The sequence below is a fragment of the Condylura cristata genome, unplaced genomic scaffold (genome assembly GCF_000260355.1).
Source record: "Condylura cristata isolate star-nosed mole 26May11 unplaced genomic scaffold, ConCri1.0 scaffold00032, whole genome shotgun sequence".
NCBI lineage: Eukaryota > Metazoa > Chordata > Mammalia > Eulipotyphla > Talpidae > Condylura > Condylura cristata.
Genome location: NW_004567133.1, coordinates 14,877,037 through 14,889,362, shown reverse-complemented (window position 1 = coordinate 14,889,362; position 12,326 = coordinate 14,877,037).

Genomic DNA, 12,326 nt, shown 5'->3' with positions numbered 1-12,326 from the left:
CAGCCTGATGGAAAGATATAAACACGAACCAGACCTGCTTGACCACCAGGCTGAGCACCTAGTTACTGCGCCTGCAAGGCTCCGTGCGCAGCATGTGGGTGGGGTTTTGCCTCCCAGAGAACATCAGCCTGTGTCTGAAGACACCTTTGCTGTCGCCACTGGAGATGAGTGCTGGTGTCTGGTGGGCGGAAGCTAGAAGTGCCACTAAATGTCCCACAGTGCACAGGACACCCCCTCAAGAGCTACCCACTCAGCGCGGGGAGCGGGAGCGCGGAACTTGGGTCTGCAATGATGAAAGGTGCACTTTGGCTTCGGGGACAGGAACAAAGACTTGCGATTTCCTCAGCACCTACTATGCGCGTTCACAGCAACCGTCTTACAGGGAGCCTCAGCCCCATTTCCTGGACAAGCTGGAGCCGGCGCCAGCCACTGGGAGACACAGGGATTGAGAACAGTCAGAGGAGCGGGGCTGGGGCACAAACCCGCCCTTGGCCCACAGCCAGGTGCCTGGGGTGGGGGCTGCATGGAGCCCACCTTCCTGCCCAGCTTCCCTCCCCTCCGCCTGGGGGTGGGGGAGCAGAGGTGGCAGCAGCTGGCGGGTGCAAGCCGGTCCAGCCTGTGGCCCTGCCTGACGTTGGTCCCCACCAAGCCATGTGACGAGTCCAGGCCACAAGAAAGAGGTTTCAACAAGCGTTATCGCTTCCTGGAACTCCGACTCGGCGACTTCCCCGAAGACCGGCTGTGCTGGAGGGCGGGCGGGCTGCTGTCAGCGGGCTGAGCTGCCCCTTTTCCTCCTCCGCTGTCTCCACAGCTGCCACCCTCTATCTCAGTCTGACTACCTGGAAGCGCTCCGCCTTCCAGGCCCTGGGAGTGCAGGGCTGGGCGCTCTTCCAGACGGCCCCCCACCGCCTGGGGAATGCTGGTGCCGGGCTGGGCTCTCTGGGACCCCCACGCACCCAGAAGCCCACCCCGTCTCGCTCTGCCCCAAACCAGGGCACCTGACCATCATGTGGGGCACAGCTCGGCCTCAGCGTTACTTGCAGGAAAATGGACACAAATCTCCTGCCCTGATTTCTTCTGCCCAGCACAGGCTCGTGACGTCTATTTCTGTCTTCTGGTTTTGGTCTTGGAAAACAACCCCACTCTGGTGGGTGGAAGGGAGGGTTAGAAACACTGGTGGGCCCTCCCTGCTGGCGCAGCGGGTTGAGGCGCAGCACTATGAAGCTGTCCGCAGCCACCACAACACGCCTTCGATCTCTGGCCAGGGAGGTGACCCGCATGGCACAGCAGACCTCGCCTGTCACCCTGCTGCTCCCCTCACCAGTGTGTTTCAGTAGAGCTGCCTGTTCTGCTCCCCACTCTGTCTCCGATGAATCCTCTCACCCCCTTATCTCTGGCCTGTACCTCAGTTCTGTTTGTACAAATAAATAAATCTTTAAAAAGAAAGAAAGAAACACAGGGGTGCTGGAAACCATCACCCCTGGGCTGCACGGCGACTCCGGATAAATCGCTCCTCGATCCCCTAGTCCGTCAATCCCCAGACCCCACTCCGCGAGGCACAGCCGCAGCGGGATCAGTGGAGCGAACCAAGGGCAAAATCAGAGTCTTCTGTGCAGGACCTGCCGCGGCTGTCCTGTCTGTACACTGAAGACGCCGCTAGGCCAACCCAGATGAAAGAGCCAAGACGCATGTGTTTTTGAACTAAAATGGCAATTTCATGTGATCCAGATTGTTTTACATAAAGGGGACAGGAGGTCCCCGGGCAGGGTCCAAGGGCTGACAGCAGGTGCTACCTGCCTGCGACCCCCTCCGACGGCACAGTGCTGACGTGTGCTCTCCTCCGCCCGCTCGCGGTCAAGCCCACGTCCGTGTCCCTTTGTCAAGCCCAGGACAGAGGGAGCATTGCTCATTCTGCCACTAACACTCGGCTACCCCAGTTTCCGACCATGGGACATGCACCGGATTCGCGAGTGTGTGCCAGGGGCGGGTCAGACGTGCGGGCTCAACCTACGTGCACAGAACGAACAGGTGTGTCCCGTCTCACTCTGAGCGTCCTGTCTGGGAAGGCGCCGTGGCCAGGGGCGCTGCTGGACGCCAGCCTCCTCCCCAGCTCACCCGCCTGCAGGCCGGAGGTCACCTGCACCCGGGCAACTGGGCTCCCAACGCCAGTGGAGGACTTGACATGCGCATCTAAATGCCACTTTGCACCTGCTCAGTATCTCCGTGCAGGGCGCCCTGGGGATCGGGGCAGGGGCCGACCATCCTTGCAGTAGGCAGCCCATCTGGCTTCTTATGAAAAAACCCCGGGGAGATGTGAGCAAGGACACAGTGTTGGCCAGGGTCCCCCCACCCCGCCCGGCGCCCCTCAAGGTCGCTCAGCCAGTCGGCAGTGCACACGTGTGTGCGTGCGTCTGTCGTCGGCCGCTCACGTGGGGGCCGGCCTGCATGCTGCTGTCCCTGCGGGGGTCAGCCTCGCTCCTGTCCAGCTGTGGCTTTGCCATGTGAGCAGGGGGCCCTGAGCCTCGGTCTGCGTATCTGAGAAACGGGGATCACAGGGTCTCGGCCAGGATGAACTGACCCCACGTGTGTGGCACGGGCTACACACAAGAATGAGCCCTGGCCAGGGTGGCTCTGCGTGGGTGGGCCCTGCAGACTCTGCAGCGGCCAGGCCCCCAGGGCGCGGGGTGGCCCAGCAGGGGTGTGGCTGCTCCCCGCCCCCCGGCACTGCAGCGCCCCCGGTGCGCCCACAGACACTCCCTGGGGGGTCAGCATCCCTGTCCTACCAGACCTCCAGAGCCCTGCTGCGCCCCGTTTCTCCTTGACTGCCCAGTGCCCCCCCACACCCCGCCAGGGATACGGGACCCCCGGCCAGAGGGGCTGCCCTCTTGGAACAGCCAGAAAGGGACAAAAGCTCAGTGGGCAGCGGAGACCGCGCACGGCTGGGCCCTCCCGGCGCCCTGGGGCCTCCCCTTCTGCACAGATCAAATGGGCCCTGACAGCCGGCCGGCGCCAGCCCCGGGAAGGCCGCCGTGAGCCGCTGAGTGGAGCAGGCGGTGAGCGTGTGAGTCATAAAGAACACTGTCTTTTTTAAGAAAAGAATCTGCATCTGTAGAAATCAGAAAGTGCCCTGAATGTGTTTTAAACTAACATGATTGGCAATTTTTTTTTTTTAATCCTAAAAACCAGCATGACGGTTGAACTGAGGTGGACGGGCACGGACGTGGGTAACGGGAGCAGCTGTGCGTGGGGGCGGGGTATGGAAACTGGGCTTTCCAGGCCGCATGCGGGGACCCTAAAACTGCTCTAAAAATAAAGCCCATTGTTAGTAAGGGGGAAGGATTTTTCTTTAATGTGGAATTTCTTTTCCAGATTATAAAAAAGCAAGTTAGTAAGAACCACCAGGGCGCTTCCCTGGTGGCACAAGAGGTCACAGCAAGCGCTGTGAAGCCAGCACCGCTTCAGCGCGAGTTCGATCCCCAGCCAGGAAGGGACCCACGGGGCGCAGCGGACCCCTCAGGTCCCCCTGCTGCTCCCCTCAGCAGTGTACTTCAGGCAATCCACCTGTTCTGCTCCCCACTCTGTCTCCGGTGAAGCCTCTCACTGCCCCTGCACCTCTGGCCTTTACCCCAGTTCTGTATGCATAAACAAATAAATCTTAAAAAAAAAAAAAAAAGAACTACCAGGAGCCAGGCGTGACTGCCTCCCAGGTGCCCTCTCGAGGAGAGGGGCTCATCATGGCCCCCACCTCCTACCCAAAAAAGCTGGTCTTGCTCTTCCAGACCGGAGGTTGCATTATCTCTTTTCGAGTGCTTGTCCTTTGTTTCAGCCAGACCTGACCCCTGATCCCAGCTGCTCTTCAAACCCTGATGACGCCAGATGCTTTGCTTTGGAAGTGCCAGAGATGTCACTCAGAGGAGCAGAAGCGAAAGAAGCATCTTGCTGTGCCCGTCACCAGTAAGTCTGAAGGTGGAGTTCAGGCACGGCTGGATCCAGGGGGCTCGCACACCGTCTCAGGCCGCGTCTGTGCTTCTCTTCAGTGCTCTTGGCACTGTGGCCCCAGGGCTGCTGGCGGGCCCAGCTCAGAGCAGCGCGTTCCTGTCTGCGGTGGAGCAGTCCCAGGAGGTCTCTTGATGAGCCCCGCTCAGGCCATGTGCTGCTGAACTGAGGCAGGGGGAACTCTGCTTGGCCAGTCGGCCCTCCCCGCGGCTAGGGCCTGGTGACTGGGGCCCCCCAGGGCACTTCAGAATGGGGTGAGCAATTCCCTGCCAGCAGAGCTCTAGCTCACAGCCTCCTCACAGAGCCGCCATCTTCTAATCACCAAGCCTTGGTCAATGTCCCTTCCACCTCTGCAGGACGTGGGCACAGGGACCCTGAGCTCAGGCTCAAGTGCTGGGAGGGCCTCGCACCGAGGAAGGAGGGGGTGCTTTGGGGGCCCATGACCTGGGTGTGATCCCCGATTGCCCTGGCACTGTGTGACCTAGCAGGTCACTTCACCGTCCAACCAGGTCTCCCCCCAGAGTGGCACTAAAGATGTCAGTGAGGTCGGGTGGAGAAGCCCAGGATCGGGGGAGAAGGAGTCTTCCAGGATGAGGATTTGGGGGCCTCTCAGGGTGCCACTCAGGAGGCTGCATCTGGATCTTCCCTCCAGCTATGAGGTCTTGGCAAATAAATCACTACACTTCTCTGGACCTTAGTTTTTTTCAGCTGCAAAAAACAGAGAAATGTGCCACTTCAGGGCAGTTATGCAACTTGTGGGAGGCAATCCAGGGCACTTTGCCTCCCCCAGGAGGTGCCCAGTGTCCGAAGCCTCCGGGGAGCCCGCTCTGGCTCTGCAGCTGCCTCTCGGGCCTTATTGTTCCTTTCTTGGCCCCCACACCCCACCCCCACCTCTCACATCCTCCTGTGAGGCCTGAATGAGACCAGGGGTCCTGAGATCCCACCTATGTGCCTTCTCCCAGCTCTGAAGGACTGAGATTCATTTACACCTGGCACACAGGAAGCATGAATAAAGGCCAGTGGAATGAATGCCTGACCCCCCAAGCTTTGGGGGGACTCCCCACTTCCAGCGCTGGCCTCCTACCTGATCTCTGCTGGTATGTGGCACCCGCCAGGGAGAAAGGGCCTTGGGTGAGGGAGGAAGTCCAGGCGGCAGCTGGAAATATGATTTCTAAGAAACCAGCTGAGGGACAGGAAGGTTGGGCAAAGCTCAGGGCAGCTTTTACTTTCAGTTTTCTGGAAGTGGAAAAGATTGGTGTGAGTTCCTGGGACTCCAGCTCAGAGGGCAGGGTTTGCAGGCACCGTTCCCGGAGCCAAGGGTCAAGGACACAGAGCCCATGCCAGGATGTGTGTGAGGTCCGGGGCCCAGGAAGAGGCTTTGTTCCCCCCTACTGGGCGCCCCCTCCACATACACACACAGCCCGGGAGTGGAGCTGTGGGCCGCAGGGCTAAGAGCCGGCCACCGCTGCCGGCCGCCACCGACGATGCCAGCCGCCACTGACGATGCCAGCCACCTGCGCCTGCCCTAGACAAGCCTGGGATTATTTATGTCTTCACTCGCTGGCTCACTGGTCCCCCCACCACCCAGGGGTCCTTGCTTCTGTCTCAGATCCCCTCTCTGAGCTCCCATTCTTCATCTTCCCCTCTGACCTCTCTAGTCCCCTCCTTTCTCCCTCTCCTTATCCCTCATCTCTTCTCCCTCTCCCTGCCTCTGCGCTCCTCTCCCCCCTCCTTCCCCAGCCCCTTCCTTGCTCTCTCCCTCCCCCCTCAACTCTCTCCCCACTTCTCCTCTCTCCTCCCCATATCATCTCCTCCCCCCACCTCTTCTCTCACTGGTCCAGCATTCCTCAAACTGCATCATTCCCCAGGCACAATCCTCACCACACCTTTGCACCTGCTGCCCCTTCTAACCTCTGAGCAATCTAAATACCTCCTTTAGTGTTGACCCTGGCAATCCTTGCTATAACATCTCAGGTGTTGTTTCCTGATAGACACTAAAATAAACCTGAAGGGGAATTTAGCTACACTGTGCAACATATTGGGGTGGGGGGGAGAAGTGTGGGGGGAGGGGTGGTGAGCCCCTGGAAGAGCTGTGTCTGAGCCTCCCCCACCCGGGGAATATTCATCACTCAGCTGAGCCTGCCCCATGAGGTCTCCATGGGATTATCCCATTTCTAGAAGATTCTATTTGTGCCAGGCATGCTGCTAAATACTTTACCGATAATAATGCATTTACTGTCCTAGAAGTCCTGAGGGCCAGTGACTATCATAATCCATACTCAACAAATGGGAAGCAGAAGCACATAGAAGCCAGCAGCCTCACACAGGTAACAAGAAGTCCCTGCCTGCTGGCACCCCTGGTCTAGAAGTCAAAGCAGGCCTCGCTCAGCACCCTGCTGCCAGCTTGAACAGAGGCAGCGAGGGCCCAGCAGCGTTGAGGAGGGACTTCCAGGGGAGCTGATGGCCAAGCTAGGTTTTGAAGGTTGAACAGGAGTTTGCCCAGTGAAGAGGAAGCAAGGAAAACATCAAAGGCTTTCCCCGGGGAGCTCAATAGGCCAAGAGTGTGATGAGAACTTGGGGAGAGTGAACAAAACGGCGGAGGGCGGAATTGGGGCCAGGTGGGGAGACACCTCCAATCCCACAGTCAAGGCTCTTCCTTTTTTTTTTTTTTTTTAAGATTTATTTATTTATGCATACAGAACTGGGGCACAGGCCAGAGGCTCAAGGGCGGTGAGAGGCTTCACCAGAGACAGAGTGGGGAACAGAACAGAGTGGGGAACAGAACAGGCAGATGGACGAAGTACACTGCTGAGGGGAGCAGCGGGTGGGTCAGGACAGGTCTGCTGCGCCCTGTGGTCGCCTCCGGGGCAGGCGGGGATCGAACTCATGCAGAAGCGGCTTTAGCTTCTCAGTGCTGTGCTTTAACCCGCTGCGCCACCAGGGAGGGCCAAGGCTCTTCCTTTTGTGTCTAACACTTGAGCGCCCTGGGCTCACTGTGGACTCAGCTTCCTGGGTTTGAATCCTGCTTCAACTTTTGCCAGCTGTGAAGCTGCAGAACTTAACCTCTCTGCTCTCGGCTTCCCGTCTGCAACGTGAGACGGTCACGGAACCGTGAAGTGCATGGCAGTAATCATTTGTGGTGGGACCTAAGAGGTGTGTGAGGTCAAGGTAGCCCTATACCTGCCCGGGGTGGGCGCACGGCCGACATCTCTGAGGACATCTCTGGTCCTCCGTTTCCCCATCTCGAACCCAGTGCAGGGAGGCCCGCGGCAAAGCTCCAGTGTGCCCACCCTGCACAGTGAGGCCAGGCCAGGCCAGACCCAAGGTAAGTTTCATTCTGACTGGGCTCCTCCAGGAACTGGCCCTTCCTATCGCCAGCCAGGTTGGCAGGGAGGGAACTGGCAAAAGACATGAAAGGCACTGAGGCCCTGCCTGCGGGTTTCATTTTCAGTGTCCCAAGCCGGGCGGGGCAGAGCCCCCGACAGGCCCGGCCTGCCCTGCCAAGCTGCCCGTTACTGAGCAAGCCGCCTGCCTGCTCCCTGTGAACTCTACGCCCAGTGCTTTTAGCTGTTCTTCCTGGCTCATTCCCGGCGAGCTCCAAGCGCCTCACCCATTCCCTCAGAAACTGAGACTTGGAGTCCACCGGCCCTGCCCCTGACCCTCGGGGCCACTGGCAGCCAAGCTGGCAGTTTCCCAGACGGGGAATGGGTGTCCTGGAAGGCCTCTGGGGATGGCTTTAGGTGGAATGCAGGGACGTTTTCATAAAACGTGGAGCCCTCCACCTTCCAGGGGTGATGTCCTGTTTTCATGCCCTTGTGGGCTTTCTGCCTCAGTCGGGGAGGGCCTCATTCAGGTGCTGCTGTGTGTTAGACACCTTTCCACCACCAACGTCCGAGTCTCTGTCTCTCCCTCTTCTCTCTGTCTCTCTTGCTTTCTCCCTCCTCCCTCTCAACCAAACACAGACCTTCTGCAGAGCAGACAAGACACTGATATCCGTATCGGGCTGCACCATCTCCCGTTGCATTTCTGTGTGGGCTTCTTCCCTGCGGCACGTGAGCCTGGCTTTCTGGGAACAGCAGCCACACGTGGCCCTTTATAAGTCACCTGACTTAAAGAAAGTCAGAGCTGAGCAACAGCATGCAGGAACTTGAGTGGCTCTTGCAGAAGTCACCAGTGGATTTCCAGGGGCCAAGATTTGGTGACTTCAGTTAGAGCTGAAGATGAGCGGGTGACTGTTGGTGAGGGTGCCTGTGTTAGAACCCACGGGCTCTGGGCTGCCCCGGGGGCACCGGGGTTAGGTCTTAGCACTATCAAACTATTGCCACAAACTGCGTGCCAGTTTGATCCCCAGCCAGGAAGTGACCCACAGGGCACAGCAGACCTCTCTTTTCTTCCCGCTGCTCCTCTAACAGTGAATTTCGGTCAATCCGCCTGTTCTGCTCCCCACTCTGGTGAGTCTTCTCACCCCCTGCACCCCTGGCCTAACCCCAGTTTGTGTACGCATAAATAAATAAATCTTAGGGAAAAAAAGAACACCTGGGGCCTGCCAGCCACCTGCTGTGTGAGACTCTGAGCTCTCTCTGTCCTTAGTTTTCTCATCTGTGAAATTAGAAGACTATTTTCATATTACGCCCCTTCGTGTATAATGACACAAATATAGTATGCTGTATAACATGCCAAATAATAACTGCATGTTTCATATGGTTCTCATGAAAAGGAAATGAGATACTATGCACGAATGACCTAGAGCGATGCCAAACGTCTACTGAGCATTCGGCATGGGTGGGCTAGTAGCTGCTGCTGTTCTCTAAGCCACAGGAAGCCGAGATGGGACCAGGGCTGTGTGGCTGCGTGGCTGCGCCCACTCAGATACATCTGGGCAGCCGATGTGGTGGGAGATAATAGTTATTGCTGGGATCCCTGTGTGGGCGGTGACGGCTCTCTAGCCACTTACATTAAATCATTTGGCCCGCATGACCCTTCAGAAGCAGGGCACCGTCAGTGCCACTGAGTCTAATTCGCATGTTAAAGATGAGGTCACCTGGCACACTCAACAGAAGTCACCCAGATCCTGGGTGCCAGCTCCTCCCGTGTCGCCTGCAGGGTGGCGTGTCAGGGACAGGCCCTCCACGCTGACGGTCCCACCCTGACCCCTTCCTCTCCTTCCTCATGCCTCTGGTCACTTTTCCTGGCTGCACCCAGGTGTGGGAGGGGGTGCGCGTCTCACTCCACAGGCCCCTACAGGTCCCCAGGTGGGGCCAGGTGAGTGTACTTCCCTTGCGTGGGATCCAGTGTCTGGCTCAGGACTTCCTATCCCGCCCCATCCTCATTTGCATGCGGGTTCCTCTCGCTGCCCAGAGCCACCCTCCAGGACCCCTTCTGACCCAGCAGCCTTGGCCATTGTCCCAGGCCTGGTTCTGATACAGCCTTGCAGGTAACTTCCAGCCCAGGCGTTTAGGCTTCCTGGCCTGTGCTGGGAGTGGGCGTGGGGAATGACAAGCTGCTGGCCCCGCAACTGCCCACCCCAGGGTGATGACCCTAAGGGTCCTAGTGAGCCACACCCATGACCCCAGGAGCGCCTGGCTGGGTGGGGAAGAGGGAGAGTGTGGGCATCACATGCGCCTTCCTGAGCCTGGGTCTCCTGCCGTGCAGCCTGGTGACGGCTAGTGCGAACTTGGGGACAACTTGGGGACGCAGGGCCAGCTGAGAGAGCCCGTCGGTGCGGGGTGCTGTGCAGGCTCCCTTTTGCTTAATTTCGCCAGCGCATTAACCTCAGTGCCAGGTGAGGAAAAGAGGCTTCCTCTTTTCCGGTGTGAGCTGGGGCAGGCGGCTGGCAGGTCCATCAGTGTGGAGAGCGTAAGTTGGAAGCGCTTTGGGGTCTCTGAGGATCAGAGGGGGGCAGAGAGGGCCGGCTATTATGATCTTGACCCTCAGGCCCTTGGGACATGCTCTGTGGGGCCTCGCGGGTCTTCTGGAACCAGCAGGTGGCCGTCGGGCAGCGCGCACCCGGCGGCGGCAGGACCACGCGGAAGCCAGCGGGGCGGGGAGCCGGCCGAGGCCCGGTGAAGCCGAGGGGAGCCGAGCGCTGCCGAGGGGAGCCGAGCAGCCCCGAGCCGAGTCTGGCGAGCGCCGGAGCCGATCCGAGCCGAGCAGCCCCGAGCCGAGTCTGGCGAGCGCCGCCAGACTGAGGCGTTTGCGGCCCGGGGGCTCGACCGCCCGCGAGGGAGGTGCGGTGACGTCACCAGCAGCCGCACCTGCGGCGGAGCCGGGGACCCCGCGGAGCCCGGCGGCTCGGGCGATGGCGCGGGTTAGGTGTGTGCCAGCCTTTGGCCTCGCAACTAGCTGGACGCTTAGCAATGGCATGTGCAAAGGCCCCGTGGCAGGGAGCGGTGGGCGTGAGGCCAGACTCCTGCGCCGAGCCACCAGCAGGCCTCCTGCCTCCCAGTGTGGGAGCTGCCCTGCGCCCCGGAATCCCTAGGGCACTGGGGCGTGGCGGGAGGGGAGAGATTGGCTTTGGCCTGAGTGTGGTGTGTCAGTCTCGGAGGCAGATCCCGGCCGGGGAGGGGCTGTGAGCCCCACGTGCTGCACCACTGCACCCTGAGAATTTGCTTTGTTGAAAACTGCCCGTCCCCCTCTGAGGGACCCTGGTGGCCACTCTGCATCAGGTTAGGGTCCACCTCCTTTCCGTTCCTGTGTGCTACCTGATGATCCCTGCAGGCTTCCTGGAGGCTGGAGGGCCCTGTGGGACTACTCAGACCCAGGCTTGCTGGTCTGATCCTGCTTGGGGGGTCTGATGGGTGGCTGGCCCGGGGCTGGCCACTCCAGGCCTGGCGGACGCTTGACCCCAGCTTCCCGCCAGCAGGTCCTGTGGCCGTCCTTGCCTTGCTGTTGGCCTGGTCAGCTGGAGCTGAGAGATCTGGCTCAGAAAGCACCACCCACCCCACCCCCACGTGCACACCCAGAATGGCAGGAAACCTAAGGCCATTTCTACCCAGCAGCCGGGGGATCTGGTCACAGCACAAATTAGATGGGCCCTCACCCCAGGCGCCCCATCACACGTTTGAGCTCCTCATCACGAGCCCGACTGTGTCACTCCCCCACTGCCACTTGTCTTCCTTCAGTCCCCACCAGCTCGCCAGTCTTCCGGAACGGCCTGAACTTGTTCCCAGCCAACAGCGCCCGCGGCCCGGGCTGGCTGGGGCCCCGGGCAGCTGTCAGTGCTGACTTCTCTTCCACAACAGCCCCACCCACTCTCCTGTCACCTTGCTGAATTCCATCCGTGTCTCACCACGTGTGGGAAGGCTCTTGTTCCTTTGGTTTCCTGGGAGTTATTTACTGAGGCCTGCACGGGGACCGGCGGAGGACAGGGAGCAGACCTGCCCAGCCTACTGGCTGCGAGCAGTGCCCGGAACTGGACCAGAGCTCAGCGCGTGGTATGCGAGCGTCGAGCGTCGCTTACGGAGCTGAACCCCGTTCAGAGATGCACTGCCAAGTTCATGCTCTCTGTCACCACATGGAAGAGGCTCGGCCCTCCACTTCCTGGGGGCTCCTGAGGGCCTTACGCGCCGCCTCTGTGGGACAGTGTCTGCTCCTGAGGTCGACAGGTCAGCCAGAGGTGAGGACAGACAGCACGCCCCTCCCCAAGTCATCCATTGCCTTTGCCGTGTTGCAAGTCTTGGCTATCACCTCTGAGCTGTGTGACCCCAACGAAGTGACTGTGCCTCTCTGGGCCTCCATTTCTTCATCTCTAAACTGAGAGCTCAGGGGCAGCTTTGATGCTGCCCAGAGGCTGTCCCCACGTCAGCACGCAGCCCCAAGGCACTAGAGCGGCCCCTTTCCCCTTCAGCCCAGCTCACCCACTCTGGGGGAAGCATCCCACAGGCGCACCTGGGCCCCCAACACAGCGCCCGCCCCCCCAACCCTCCTCTCACTTTTCATTCTTGTAAATTGACGTCAGCGCTGCTGAATCATGAGCTGAGGTTTGAAAGCTAGAGAATCTGCACCGCCAGGAAAGCCACATGGCACACGCTGCCCTGAGCCCTTCCTCTGCAGCAAGCAGGCTGTCGTCCACACAGGCCGTGCAGTCCGGGGGGCCACAGGTCACCTTCGGTCACGGTAACCCGTGCTTGTAAGGAGATTTAAGAGGTGATTCACCAAGAATAGAAGGGGTCAGCTCCAGGGAATGGGATCAGATGGGCTGTTTGGCTCCAGGTTTCATAAAGGAAATGGACTTGCGGGGTGAAGATCTGATTTTTTTTAACTTTTTTAAAAGGAGAGTCTTAACAAGAAGTGTCCCATCGACCACCTGTCAACTCACCCCTCTTTGGCTG